Raw genomic sequence first — 14523 nt, forward strand, 5'->3', positions numbered from 1 at the left:
TTGGTTTCCTATATCCAGGGCTATTTCCATGTGTTCTTTCTTGATTGCTTCTATTTCCATTTTTAATTCCTTCAACTGTTTGATTGTGTTTTCCTGGAATTCTTTCAGGGATTTTTGTGATTCCTCTCTGTAGGCTTCTACTTGTTCTCTAAGGGAGTTCTTCACGTCTTTCTTGAAGTCCTCCAGCATCATGATCAAGTATGATTTTGAAACTAGATCTTGCTTTTCTGGTGTGTTTGGATATTCCATGTTTGCTTTGGTGGGAGATTTGGGCTCCGATGATACCATGTAGTCTTGGTTCCTGCGCTTGCCTCTCGCCATCAGATTATCTCTAGTGTTACTTTGTTCTGCTATTTCTGACAGTGGCTAGACTGTCCTATAAGCCTGTATGTCAGGAGTGCTGTAGACCTGTTTTCCTGTTTTCTTTCAGCCAGTTATGGGGACAGAGTGTTCTGCTTTCGGGCGTGTAGTTTTTCCTTTCTACAGGTCTTCAGCTGTTCCTGTGGGCCTGTGTCTTGAGTTCACCAGGCAGGTCACTTGCAGCAGAAAAGTTGGTCTTACCTGTGGTCCCAGGCTCAAGTTACGCTCTCGGGTGCTGCCCACCGGCTCTCTCGGCAGCAGCAACCAGGAAGATCTCGCCCGCCGTTTCCGGGAGTTTCAGTGCAACAGCGTTCCAGATGGCATTTGGTGTTTTCCTCTGGCGTCCGAGATGTGTGTGCAGATTGCAGTCTCTTCTGGTTTCCCAGGCTTGTCTGCCTCTCTGAAGGTTTAGCTCTCCCTCCCATGGGATTTAGGGTGCAGAGAACTGTTTATCCGGTCTGTTTCCTTCAGGTTCGGCGGTTGTCTCAGGCAGGGTCCTGCCGCTCCTGGGGCCCTCCCCACGGGAACCAGAGGCCTTATACAGTTTCCTCTTGGGCAGGGGATGTGGGCAGGGGTGGGCAGTGTTGATGGTCTCTTCTGCTCTGCAGCCTCAGGAGTGCCCACCTGACCAGGCGGTGAGGTCTCTCTCCCACGGGGTCTGGGAGCAGAGAGCTGCGGGCCGGGATCTGCGGGTGTGGGACTTCTGGTAAACACAGGACGTGCCCGGTCCTAGAGGAATTCTGCCTCTGTGTGTCCCGAGTTCACCAGGCAGATCTCTTGCAGCAGAAAAGTTGGTCTTACCTGTGGTCCCGAGGCTCAAGTTTGCTCTCGGGGTACTGCCCACGGGCTCTCTACGGTGGCAGCAACCAGGAAGATCTGTGCCGCCGTTTCCGGTAGCTTCAGCGCAACAGGGTTCCAGATGGCGTTTGGTGTTTTCCTCTGGCGTCCGAGATGTGTGTGCAGATTGCAGTCTCCTCTGGTTTCCCAGGTGTGTCTGCCTCTCTGAAGGTTTAGCTCTCCCTCCCACAGGATTGGAGTGCAGAGAACTGTTTATCCCCTTTCTGGCCATTTTCATCGGGATCTCGGAGGGTTAGTAGAGAGACAAAGGGAAACTAGGGTAGGGGCGACTTGTACTTCTTAACAGCATCCTACGTGCTTTTGGTGTCTGTCCCTACACTTCTAGAGACTTTGGTCATATATTGTGGAGGAGGTGGACACAGAAATTGTGCTGAATCAAGGGAACACGTTTCTTTCACCTTGTGCAACTCAATTTGTAGACCAGGCCTAAGTGGCATCACCTGGGGTCTAAGGTTAGAAATGCAGTAGCTCCTGAGTTACTGAGTCAGATTCAGTGATCTATTTAGCATAGTAATCAGATCCCCAGGTATTTTGCAGGCACATTCAAGTCTGAGTAGTGTCTTCTTATGATAAATACAATCTGTGATTCAGAATAGCATCTTAAGCATGGACCAGCAGGGTCTTCTTTCATTTATTATGTCCGGTCTCCACATCAGGAGGGGAAAATGGCTTCAAGAAAACAGTGCAATTGTAGGCGATTCAAAGCAGCATTATGCTTTGAGCTTTCTAAAAATGAAGGCAAACCCGACCAGTGAGAAACATAGGCTTAGGCAAACCAAACTTGGCCTTAGCACTGACTTCTAGCAAGGTTTATGTCACATGTAAGGAACACTGGGAAAGAGAGCTCCTTGCCCAGGTCATTATGATAAATGAATGAATGAATGAATGAATGAATGAATGAATGAAGAAATGGTTTTCCTAAGGCAACTCTGCTGGTGTTGGTACAAGAACCTTTCAGTGAGCTACAGAGAGATGGCCAGTCTGGGTTCTGGGTTCTAGGAACTGATGCTGCAGAGGGTGAAGACAGCCAACACTTGTATCTCTGTGATGACAATATGGTAGAGGAAGAAACCCAGCATAAACGTCAGATCTATGTCATGGACTGCTATGGAGGGAAGAAAGCAAACAATCACAGGGATAAAGAGTGGCTCATGATTTTAGTCTCCTTTTGGGGATAATATTTTTATCGTCTAGTGGCCTTTTGTAGAGAAAAGTATCCAGTAGCACACCTTATCCTTGAGCTTTGTGTCCCAAACCCTGCGGGAGATGCCTGAGACTGTAAATGTCAATAGTTTTTCCTTTGCTGAGTTGAAACATGAAGCCCTGTGCATGGTAGATCATTGTATCTTATAGCAGAGAGGTTTTGAAACTAGACGGTGAATGCCCTTAGGTTTTTCTGCTTGGAAGTGAGAGAGATGGGGGAAGCTGGTAGAGGTGAAGTCATACAGTGATTAATTGGCAGACAGGGTTCTCTCCCAGGCTTCTATGATTCCACAGTCACCATCTTAAAATACGCAGCACAATTAATTTAGACCTGGAGGCTGCCCCACTTCTACCCTTCTGTGGCTTTCTGAAAACGAGTTCTCTAAACCCATTCAATCAGTTCATATGACTAATATTCGCAAAAAATGTCTCTGGTCCAGGAATGTGTCCATCTTAGATCAAGTACTACTCCCTGGATGTTTTTTGTGCCCATCGTATGTCTTCCTTCCTTGTTTGCTCGCTTTCTTTTTTTAAAAGACAGAGTCTCATGTAGCCCATTTTGGTAGTCTCTGATTTGCTATGTGTTCAAAGCTGGCCTTGAACTCTTCATCCTCCTGCCTCTGCTTCCTGAAACCTTGGCTTAGCTTCCTGATTCTCTTGCCTCTACCACCTGATACTTGGAGTTACACTTATGTGCCACCATGTCTGACATGTGTCTTGTTTTGAATCCGCACTACAACTGTTTTAGTTGGATAGCCTCACTTCCAAGTAAGGGGACTGTGGCTGCACATCAGAAAGAATAGCAGGGTTCAACCAGATAAGAACAACACTCTGTGACCTTTTTGTTTTGTTTTGTTTGACCTAAGAATACCGAACCAGAAGTATCTTTGCTTTGAAGTAGGGACCTAATTTTTCTGTAGCAGGGTCCAGGGAGCTCTGCCCCAGTGTCCCTTTATTCTTGTTCCTGGTCCTCAGTAATGGGTTGTACCTGAACAACCCTAGAAGGCATGCAGAAGGTTGCAGAAGCACTTCTGGGGATGAGGTGTAAAGTCCCTCCAGGCTCTAGGAAGTAGTGACACATTTGAGCTCTCAAAAGTTGAAAGGGTGATTAAAACGTCACTCTACCTGCCCCAAATGTGGCCCGTACATATACAGCCACCAAACTAGATAAGATGGACGAAGCAAAGAAGTTCAGGCAGACAGGAGCCAGATGTAGATCTCTCCTGAGAGACACAGCCAGAATACAGCAAATGCATAGGCGAATGCCAGCAGCAAACAACTCAACTGAGAACAGGACCCCCGTTGAAGGAATCAGAGAAAGGACTGGAAGAGCTTGAAGGGGCTCGAGACCCCATATGAACAACAATGCCAACCAACCAGAGCTTCCAGGGACTAAGCCACTACCTAAAGACTATACATGGACTGACCCTGTGCTCCAATCGCATATGTACCAATGAATATCCTAGTAAGAGCACCAGTGGAAGGGGAAGCCCTTGGTCCTGCTAAGACTGAACCCCCAGTGAACGTGATTGTTGGGGGGAGGGCGGCAATGGGGGGAGGATGGGAAGGGGTTAGGGGGATGTTGGCCTGGAAACCGGGAAGGGGAATAACAATCGAAATGTAAATAAGAAATACTCAAGTTAATAAAGATAAAAAAAAGTCACTCTATAGAGAGAAAGGGGAGTTAACGTTAATGTGTTCTAGCGCTTCTGAAACATCCTTTGAGGACAGGTGCATCACACACATGTATGCCATGTACCAACATTGGAAGGTTGGCACAGTTATCTGCTCTGACACTCAACGTACATAGTGACTTGTTTCAAACTGCTTTTCAATTCTATCTCGCCATAGTCAGGACCATCCAATCAGTAAATAGAGAGCTCTCAATGGACAAAATATAAATGGCTAATAAATATTTGAGGAAATGTTCAATATCCTAGGTCTTTGGGGAAATGCAAATTAAAATTGCTCGAGCTTAGAATGGTGTTGATGAGGATGGGGGGGGTGGCTTCCTCACCATTGGTGCAGCCACTGTGGAAATTAGTATGAGGTTCCTCAAAATCTGTGAGTAGAACTCCCGTATGATTGAGCTCCACCATTCCTGTGCATGTACCTAAAGGGCCTTAAGTCAACAGACCATGAAGATAGCTGTGCACCATGTTTGTGACTTTCCCAATAGCCAGGGTATGGAATCAGTCTAGACTCCCATCAGTTGACAGGTAGCTAATGACAATGTGGTACATACACGCACATAATGGAGTTGTGAGACGATCATCATCATCATCATCATCATCATCATCATCATCATCATTATTATTTTACTATTGGGGTAGACATGTCTAGCCACACTGCAGGGTTCACACGGAAGTCAAAGGACAGGTTTCTTTAGTTGATTGTTTTCTTCCACCCTACAGGTCCCAGGGATCAAACTCAGGTTATCAGGCTTGATGGCGTTATCAGGTAGTGCCTCTACCTACTGAACCATTTTACCAGCCTCACAGTGGATTTCATCCATCTGTGAACAAAAAAAGTTATATTCCTTGCTGGAAAATGGATAGAACTGGATATAATCATGGATAGAACTGGATATGATCATGTTAAATAAAATACATCACCCAGAAAAACAAATACCCAAGTTTTTTCTCTCATATGCTAAGTCACTATGTGTATCCATGTATATGTTTATATTCATAAGACATGAAGATGAAGCAGGACTGTTGAGAAGAGGTAAGGGAGTAGTAATGTGGCAAGAAAAAGGGGAGGTTAATAGGGAAAAGATAAATAGAACATTTTTCTCAGATGTGAAATCAGAGGGGAGACTAAGTAGTGGATAATGGGGACGGTGAGCATGAGTGAAATATGAAATGACATAATGAAGCCCACTACTTTATATGTTAAGTTTAAAACAAAATGAAAGTACTGGTCAGTAACCAACTTCCTACGTAAGCAACATGTATTTCCAAAGGCTTTAGCAACCTTTTGGGGATGTGACTATTCGTTTCTTCAGTTATACCATGGGGATAATGGCCCTCTTCTCCTGGTGTGGCAGTTATCAGGATTAAATAAATGTGTCTAAAGTGCTTAGCACAGGACATACCTTCCAGTAGCCCCTTTCAGATTAGTACATATTAATCTTACATCTTCGATGTCCCAAGCAACATTTTAATAAGTACACTTTGCAAATCCTGACAGTGTTGTTCACATGAAATGGTTACATCTATACAAACAAAAAGGTGGAAGGGGATGATGGTAACTGACTGCTTAAAGGCCAAAGGCTTTTGGGAGTAATAAAAACCTTCTAGAAATAGAGAAAGGTAATGCTGTATGTTCTTAAAGTACCATAAAAGTCATTGAATTAGACACATTGAAAGGGTGACTTGTGTTATGTGAATTCTATATTCATTTAAAATAATTCCCAAAAGTTGAAGATGTCGCTCATTGTCAGGTAGAATATATATTTAACATGTGCAAGGCCGTGGGTTCTATCATCAGTACCACACAAAGAAAGAAATGAGTAGATAAATGTAAGTTTTTTAAAAGGTAAGCTGGATGTGTTGGCCTATGTCTGTAATTCCAGCATTTGGGGATGATGCAGAAGGATTGCTGTGTTTGAGAGCAGTCTAGATTACATGATGAGGTCCAGGCTAATCTAAGGAAAGGAAAGGAATCCAAAACACCACATCACATCAAAAAGAAAACAAATGCTTTTCTAATTATACCTGATGTGGTGACACATGCCTTTTAATCTCAGTACTCCAGGAGCTGAGTCAGGAGGATTTTGAATTTGGGGCTAGACTCCCCTCAGCACAGAGCCAACCAGAATTAGGTACACATAATTGTGGGTCAGAGCACAATGTCCCTGGTGCTAAGTACTGAGTGGCCAGGCTGGGTTCCTAACAGGAACTCGTGCACTGATTTGGGATTATCAAGCTTTCTAGATGTGCCCCAGAAAGAGTGTGGGATTGGCTTCAAGCTCCTTGAGTGCCTTCATCAGTCCTGGGAATTGGGCATCATGAGGACAGAGAGAATTTTCTTTCCCTCAGTGGTTCTGGGGTCACCATTTTGTCAGCCAGTCCTCCACAGGGTGTAGATCGTTAGTCTTGAGACGTTTGATAGGTTTTCAGCCCCTCCTTTGGTGGTATAGGCCATGTCTTCATTTTTCATCACAAGACAGACACCAGGGACCTGTAACCAGTGTACAGAAGCCATTTGAATGGATATTTGTGGGTAGCAACAAAAATAAAGTCATGGTTGGGGGTCTCCACAGCGTGAGAAATGGTGTTAAAGGATCACAGTGTGAGATGACAACGAAAAGGCTGCTCAGAGGGGCCTGAAGCCAGGAGCTTCACTGGGTTCTGAGAGGAGACTTTCTAGACACACTGGCTTTCCTGTCTCCAGTTGAGCTTCCTACCTGATGGTTTGGCTTTTCCAACTTTGTGCTACTGTCACTTTGTACATTTTGAATGCCATTCCTCTGCTGCTCTTGGGTTCCCAGAAAGCCTGACTCAGAGGCTCCTGAACCTTTGTTTATTCTAGACTCAGCTCTCCCAGAAGCCTGCTCAGAGGTCCACTGACTGAGGATTTGTTGTTCTAAAGTAGGTATACATAAGATCACCATTGGATTTCTGGTGAATGTCTGTAATCCCAACACTCAGGAGGTGGAGGCAGGAGAGCCAGGGCTTCAAGGCTAGCCTCAGCTACACAGCCAATTAGAGGCTACCCTGTGGTATATGAAACCCTGACTCCACTTTTCCATACATCTGCATATCTGCCCTTTGTGGCCTTCACAGTCACACAGTGTTTCTGGAGTGCGGGTGGTTGTAAGCCATGTAACATGGGATTCTGGGAACTGAACTTAAATCCATAGACCCAGTGCTAGATTTACAGCTGAGCACCACCACATCCGGCCTTTACATGGCTGCTGCACACCTGAACTCAGGCTCTTATGCTTGTGCAGCAGTAACGGTACTCAGCGGTCTCCCTAACCCTGTTTGACTGCTTGAAATAGAATAGGCTTTTCTGACATTGGAATCGTAGCGCCCAGTTCCTCGTGCTCATGTGCACAGCTGGTTTCGTGCTTGGGCAGTCAGGCTTAGGTTTTGGTTGGAAGCCAGGTATATTTATGGTCCTTAAGACATAAGACCTCCCTCTCTCCATCTCACACCCTGAATACTTGGCCATTTCTCATCCTTCTTCTCAGCACACATTATACAGGGCATCACTGATGCAGATGGGAGCTGCAGAACTCCTGATCCACTAAGATGTGAGACATGTCATCTGCTGACTCCTGTGGTCCCTTACCGAGCCACTCTGTTAGGCTTCCCTCACCATGATTCACTTTATCCTCTAAGACTTGAGTAGTGTGAGGCCTTCCTCTGTAAGTTGCTTCTGTCAAGTGTTTGTCCCAGCCACAAGACTAGAAGTCCGAGAGTGGAGAGATGGGCTGGGCTGTTCCTCACTTGGTTCAGAACTTGCTTGGTCCCTACCATCAGATAATCCCAGGCACAGAGACTGCAGTTGCACATGCTGTCAAGGTGCATTCTAGCTGCAGCATGGCTCAGGACTCTGTGCCTTTGCACCTGACTGATAGCCCACTGCGTAGCTGGACTGCATCATAGGAGATGACCTGTCCTCACCTTTCTCTAGTTTTACTTCTCTTTCTTTCCTTCTCCTCTCTCCCCACCCCGTTTCTTCTTGTATTCCTTTCAGCAGACTGGATTTGCCCCAGTGGTCCTGCACTTCTGCTTGTCATGCAATGGAAGATAGCTGTGTTGCTGTCTGCTCAGTAGTGTTACAAGTGATATATGATTGGCCAGCATCCCCCTTTTTATTGTTCTTGGGTAATTTTCCGTATTCCACGTGTTTCTCCTGAAAATAGTTTGAGTTGCTTTGTTTTTATTACAAATGAAACATGTCTGAGAGACCAAGGAGGGGCATTCCTGACTAATGGAGCACATATATGGTTAATGTCTTAAGAAACTTCTGGGGGTTTCTAAAGTGTTCCTACCATGTTCTACTCTCAGTAGCGATGCATGGCACATTCCATTCTTCCTAAGAGTAAGAGGAACTTCCAGAGAAACAGAAGTGGCTTAAATCAGAAAAACAAATTCACTCAAGAAGAGCTTTGAATCACTAAATGTTGACTAAAACACAGAAAAATGGTAGAAGCACTTTGGCTTTTGTTTTGTTTTGTTTTTTGTTTTTTTCGGAGCTGAGGACCTAACCCAGGGCCTTGCGCTTGCTAGGCAAGCGCTCTACCACTGAGCTAAATCCCCAACCCCCACGGTAGAAGCACTTTGGAATGCCTCCTGTGTCTAGCTAGTGTCTGTGGACACCCATGTGCTCTTTTTTCTTTCTTTCTTTCTTTCTTTCTTTCTTTCTTTCTTTCTTTCTTTCTTTCTTTCTTTCTTTCTACTGTTTCCCAGGTGTTTGGACAGACCAAGGATACAGATATGCATGCTTGAGGACATAATGTTTTAATTATACAGATGTGTGTGGCATCCAGCTTGAAGTTCTCTGTAAACGGGGCCAGCTGTTCCAGACATTTTCCTCTTCTCTGCTTTTTCTTTGTATAGAGGCAGATAAGGAAAAATGATGATTTCTGTTCTCTCTGATCAAAGACTGTTAACCTTTCAGCTATAGCCTTACCACAAAGCCAAGAAGTACCCACTGAAGGGGGGGAAAATGGGCCTGTTGACATTTTACAGGATTTTTTGAAATGTTAAAGATCCTTTTGAGGGTGGGGCCAAGTGCACAAACACCTGTAATGTGTGTACTGTCCTGAGTGTCCTTACATTCTCAGGAAACAGGCGGCTACTCCTTTGTCTGTACTCTTGGAACAAACACATACCCTCCTGAAAGGACCAGAGTTCCTTGTGCTGATAGAGGGGGCACACGGAAGACTGGGGTGAGGCCTTCACAGCCTCTGGGGAGCCTTACTGTCTTGTAGTCTTAAACAATGCTTGTCATTTGGGGCTTTGATATGTTGCTTAGCAGGACACTTCTATAGAGCAGGACACACAGATTCGTATGGTACCAAAGTGGCAGGAAAGCAGTTTCCTAAGGGAGAAGGTCTTGGGTTTTTTTATTTTTTATTTTTTTTCCTTTAAGAATTTAAGAGTAGGGCTCAAAACCTCTACACTCTGAAATTTCGGTCAATCATCCTTGGCTATCTGTTAGTCTGGCAGGCATGAGTTGTAAAAACACGAAAACAGTATTGGAAAAGGATGTTCCGGCTCAAGGGGAAGCCAAGCTAGAGGCTTTGCCAACCTGACTTTAAACATCGTTTTTCGTAGAACTTATCACAGCTAGTGACGCTGGGGGTGGGGGTGGGCAGTGTAGGGAAGAAACCTAATTATGCAAATTTTGATCTTAAGGCTTTATTCCTATGTTTCCTGGCAGACTGTTCTTTGATCTCAAGAGCAAGATTGCTCAGAATTACCATATATTCTCATTAATTGCATTAAAATTATAGCAAAGGGTTTTTTTTGTTATAATCAAGAGTAATTTTGATTAATACATAGGAAATCAAACGCCTTGCCAGCAGCAGGAATGAGAACAACCTTCTTAGTCAGTCGTCCTTTCTCTTCCTTCTCTCCCTTTCCTGCAAAAGCCCAAAGATACAAATGCACCGGAGGGATTTTTAAGAGTCTATTTGCTTTTGCAGATAGTTCTAAGGAAAACACTCCAAAATGGGAGTCCATTTTCCTCTCTCTTGAGTGTGGAGAAAGAACACACGAGTGCACACCAGCCTGCCTTGGCTGGCAACAAACAGTGCCAGGAGCACACACCCTCTCTTACAGGCTGACTGTTAAGTCAGCAGAGAATGCTGGGAAAATCTAGAAGATGAAGAAGGTAACATACCCATGTACCCATGTAAAGAGGACACGAAAATAACAGACAGGTATGAGATAAAAACTAAAGGACCAGTCGAAGGTGATCTATCTTTGCTTTTAGAAACCATACCTACTGAGGCATCCCACATTATAACTTGCTTTGACTTCAAAGCATAGTTTGACACGTGTGTTTTTGTGCTTATGATCTGTTCATGAGCGTTCATTAGTACACTGTGTACAGTCTGAGGAGGAGCAGGTCATTGAGGGAGAAAAAGATACTGGAAAGCTAGTCATTTGACACGCTATAGTTTCTAATGTTTCAACCACACCTCCTCCATTTTCCTCCCTTCTTTCCATTCTTTTGAGGGCTGAGGCTGGAAACCATGACCCTGTGTGTGCTAGACAAACACTCTACCAATGATGTGCACCCTCGGGTCATGGCTTCTTCTTAGGGTTTTCCTGCTGTGAGCAGACACCATGACCTAAGTTTTCCTTCTTAAGTTGGTAGAAAGGTAACTAACACAGGAGCATCTTACCTTCTTCTGGGGACCTAGGAGTGAGATTTTCAGTCATGGAGGACACACACACACACAGATACACATACACACACATACAGACACACATACAGACACAGACACACACAAACACACACAGATACACACACATACACACACACACACACATACATACACACACACACACACAGACACACACAAACACACACAGATACACACACATACACAATACACACACATACATACACACACACACAGACACACACAGACACACATACACAACACAAACACACAGACACACATAATACACACATATGCACACAGATATACACAGGCACACACACATACACACACACACACACACACACACACACACACACACACACACACACACACACACGCTGGGGAAGCCACCTCAGTGCTGCCACGCCATTCTTAGGAAGTCTGGACTAGCTTCATTTCCCACCATCAGGATCCATGAGTTTCTGTGTTGCTTCCTTATTGATCTGTGTAATAATGTCTGATCACAGGATAGGGGTAAAGTAGTGTATCTTCACTATCTCCTCCTTCAAGGAGTGCTCAGTCCTCTAATCAAAGGCAGAACCCATTTGTCCATTGTCTTTTTCCTTGCCAACCTCTATGGTTCCTGCTTTTAGAAAAAATTGGGGCCAGCTTACAGGTTCAGTGGTTCAGTCCGTTATCATCAGGGCGGGGGCAGGGCAGCGTCCACACAGATGTGGGGCTGGAGAAGCTGAGAGTTCAACATCTTCTGAGGGCAGATAGGAGAAGACTGGCTTCCAGGCAGCTTTTAGGAAGTCTTGTCAGACTATTTCTTATGTTTGGACACTGTAGGGATCTGTGATGCACTGCTTTCTTAGGGCTACTGGGACACAGTGGAGTTAAAGTACTACATTAACAACTGGCCACACAGCAACATTTGATCCATTAAAGACTGAATACATGACAGTGTGTATTATTTACTTCTTTATTGCTTTGAAAGACACCATGGCCAAAGCAAATTAAAAATAAAATTAGGATGATGTTTCCAGAAGGTTAGAGTCCATGATGGCAGAGAGAAGCCATGGTGTCAGGAGCAGCTGAGAGCTTACATTTTGGTTAATTTAGTATGAGCACAAGTGAGTGTGTGCATGTGCATGTGCAAGAGTGTGTACATTTATGTGTATGTGTATGTATATGTGTAAGAAGAGAGAGAGAGACAGAGACAGACACACACACACACACAAAGAGAGATTGCTATGTACCATGGCATATGTGGAAGTCCAAGAAAAGTTAATGGAGTTGATACTCTCTCACCTCCACATCGGTTCAAGGAATTGAGCTCAGGTTGTCAGGGTTTCTGCTCTTTATGCAGAAGATAACTGTACAATAAACTGGATAACTTAAAATTTGAAAAGAAATAATAATACTTTTCTTACAATTCCCCAGAGTAGAATTCCCCAGAGTTCAAAATATCTGCAGAGCTGTGCTCCTGAGTGCTCTTGGCTTTTGAATGGAATCCTTCCTTGCATTCCCCCACCCCCATTCTTAATTACTTTGTATCTCACTAAAATATAGGAACAGCTAACCAGTTTCCTGTTCATAGATGTGATGTCTTGGAAGCCTTTCTTCTAGGTTTAGATTAGTGTGAGCAAAGGATGTGTCCCTCAGGTGAGTGGAATGCCATCCTTTGTCACCTCAGCTTTCACAAGTCCTTTGTAATCACAGTAATTGCAAGAAGCTGTGCAGACGACAGGGTCATGGTACAATGCTCACAAATGCCAATGTGTAGCAAAGGCCTAATACTACACTAGGTGTGAATTATGGACCTCAATTAAGGCCTTTGCCAGTCATATTGCCCAGTTAGAATATACATAATTCTAAGTAGGACTCCACTTTTTTTTACAAGAAGAATAACTGCTTGTTAAAAGTGTGACATTGAAGAGTTGTCAGAATAGGATGTGGAAAGATTTCCCAATGAATACTGCAGACCTCAGAAGAACAAAGGCGAGCACGTGGTTTATTTTAAACAGATGTCACCTGCTGTGGAAACTTCTTTCAGGCAAAGAATACAATGTTCCTACTGTTCTCCAGGCCTGTGATGGGTTGTCATATACATAGGAGAAGTGGGAAATAGTCTCTCTATTTCTGCCTTGAACTTAGATGCCTAAAGCAACACAAATCCATCCATTTACATTTTGGGTATTGGGCGGCTGACAGATTCCCACTAGAATAAAGTTCAGCTTTAGCAGCGTTGTCCTCCTCTGAAGGCTCTGGTTTCTTTGCCTTTCCTGAGTTTGTTCTTATTGTTTGTTTTGTTTTGTGAAATGTGTCTTCATCTCATGGATCATGGCTCCTTCCCCTGATCCACTGACCACATGTCGTCTGATTATCACTCTTCTTTTCTTATCATGACCCTAGAATTCACTTTGAGCCTGGGCAGATAATACAAGATAATAACTGTATCTCCAATACCTTAGAACCAGCTTAGTTACATTTTATAGTGATTTCTGCCTCGTAGAGCATCAACTGTGTATGCCCTGACACTGGAAATGAGACACCCCTGAGGGATTGCGTGCATTACAGGAGATTGGACATTATGTCATTAGCATTGTGTCATGACGTCACACTGTTTTTATTTTACATAAAACCACAGAAACTCAGAAAAGATCTTATCTAGACAACTTACATATATGTTTTTAAAAACAGTGTAAGATCTTATGAAAACCAGAAATGAAAATTCCACAATATGTGTGTTAAGTGAGGGGTCAGCTGAAATGACTCTGACCCATTGCAGGGGCCTAAGTACTTTTTCCTTCCACTAAGTGGTGGTTAATGAGCACACAGTAAGCTAAATGGACTGTGCATGCAGTCTTCTTCTTGTGTAGCCTGGGTTCTGCTATTTTTGCACAGGTCTGGTGTTCATGTTTTTGCATGTGTCTCATTTGGTAATATCTATGTTCCTCACAATGCAAGTCTAGGTGTGACAAACATGTCGAGTGTACAGTGGGGTTGTGTCTCAGCGGCTCTACCACAGATGTCTTGCCTCAGGCCTCTTGGGCATTCTTTGTGCAGAAATGTTAGAACTCATCTACCCAGTGATCCCACAGGGATGTGGGGTGATAGCCAGGACATAATGATTCTCTGGTTGGGGGGAGGAGGGGAAAAGGGACATGATGCTTTAAGTGTGTTTTAAAAATTATCTCTTTTACTTTTGAAATTATGACATAATCCCAACATTTCTCCATTCCCTCCACTTCTCCTCCCACCAAACCCTTGCATGTGGGCTGGAGAGATGGCTCAGTATTTGGAAGTGTATTTCACTCTTCCAGAAGAACTGAGTTTGGTGCCTAATACCCTTGGCAGATGGCTCACAACTGCCTGGAATTCTAGCTCACAGGCTCTGATGCCTTTGGTTGCCTCGGGCATTCACACATACACAGGATGAAAATAAAATAAAATAAAATGTTAAAATGACTCCCATCTACTCTTGCTTGCTCTCTTCCAAATTCACGACCTCCTTTTTCATTAATTGTTGTTACTTGCAACTCTGTGTAGATTTTCCTACATACATAAATATAACCTATTCAACCTGTCTAATGTTGCTTGTATGTTTATGTTTTCAGTACTGACTTCTTGGTATTGGGTAAAAATTGACCTGCTCTTCCCCGGGGAAAACTATCTCTCTCTCAGCATTTCTTAGTTGCATGTAGTTCTCTGTGTAGAGTTGAGGCTTCACGGGCTTTCATCCACTT

Source organism: Rattus rattus, chromosome 1 (genome assembly GCF_011064425.1).
Source record: "Rattus rattus isolate New Zealand chromosome 1, Rrattus_CSIRO_v1, whole genome shotgun sequence".
In the NCBI taxonomy this organism is placed as follows: Eukaryota; Metazoa; Chordata; class Mammalia; order Rodentia; family Muridae; genus Rattus; species Rattus rattus.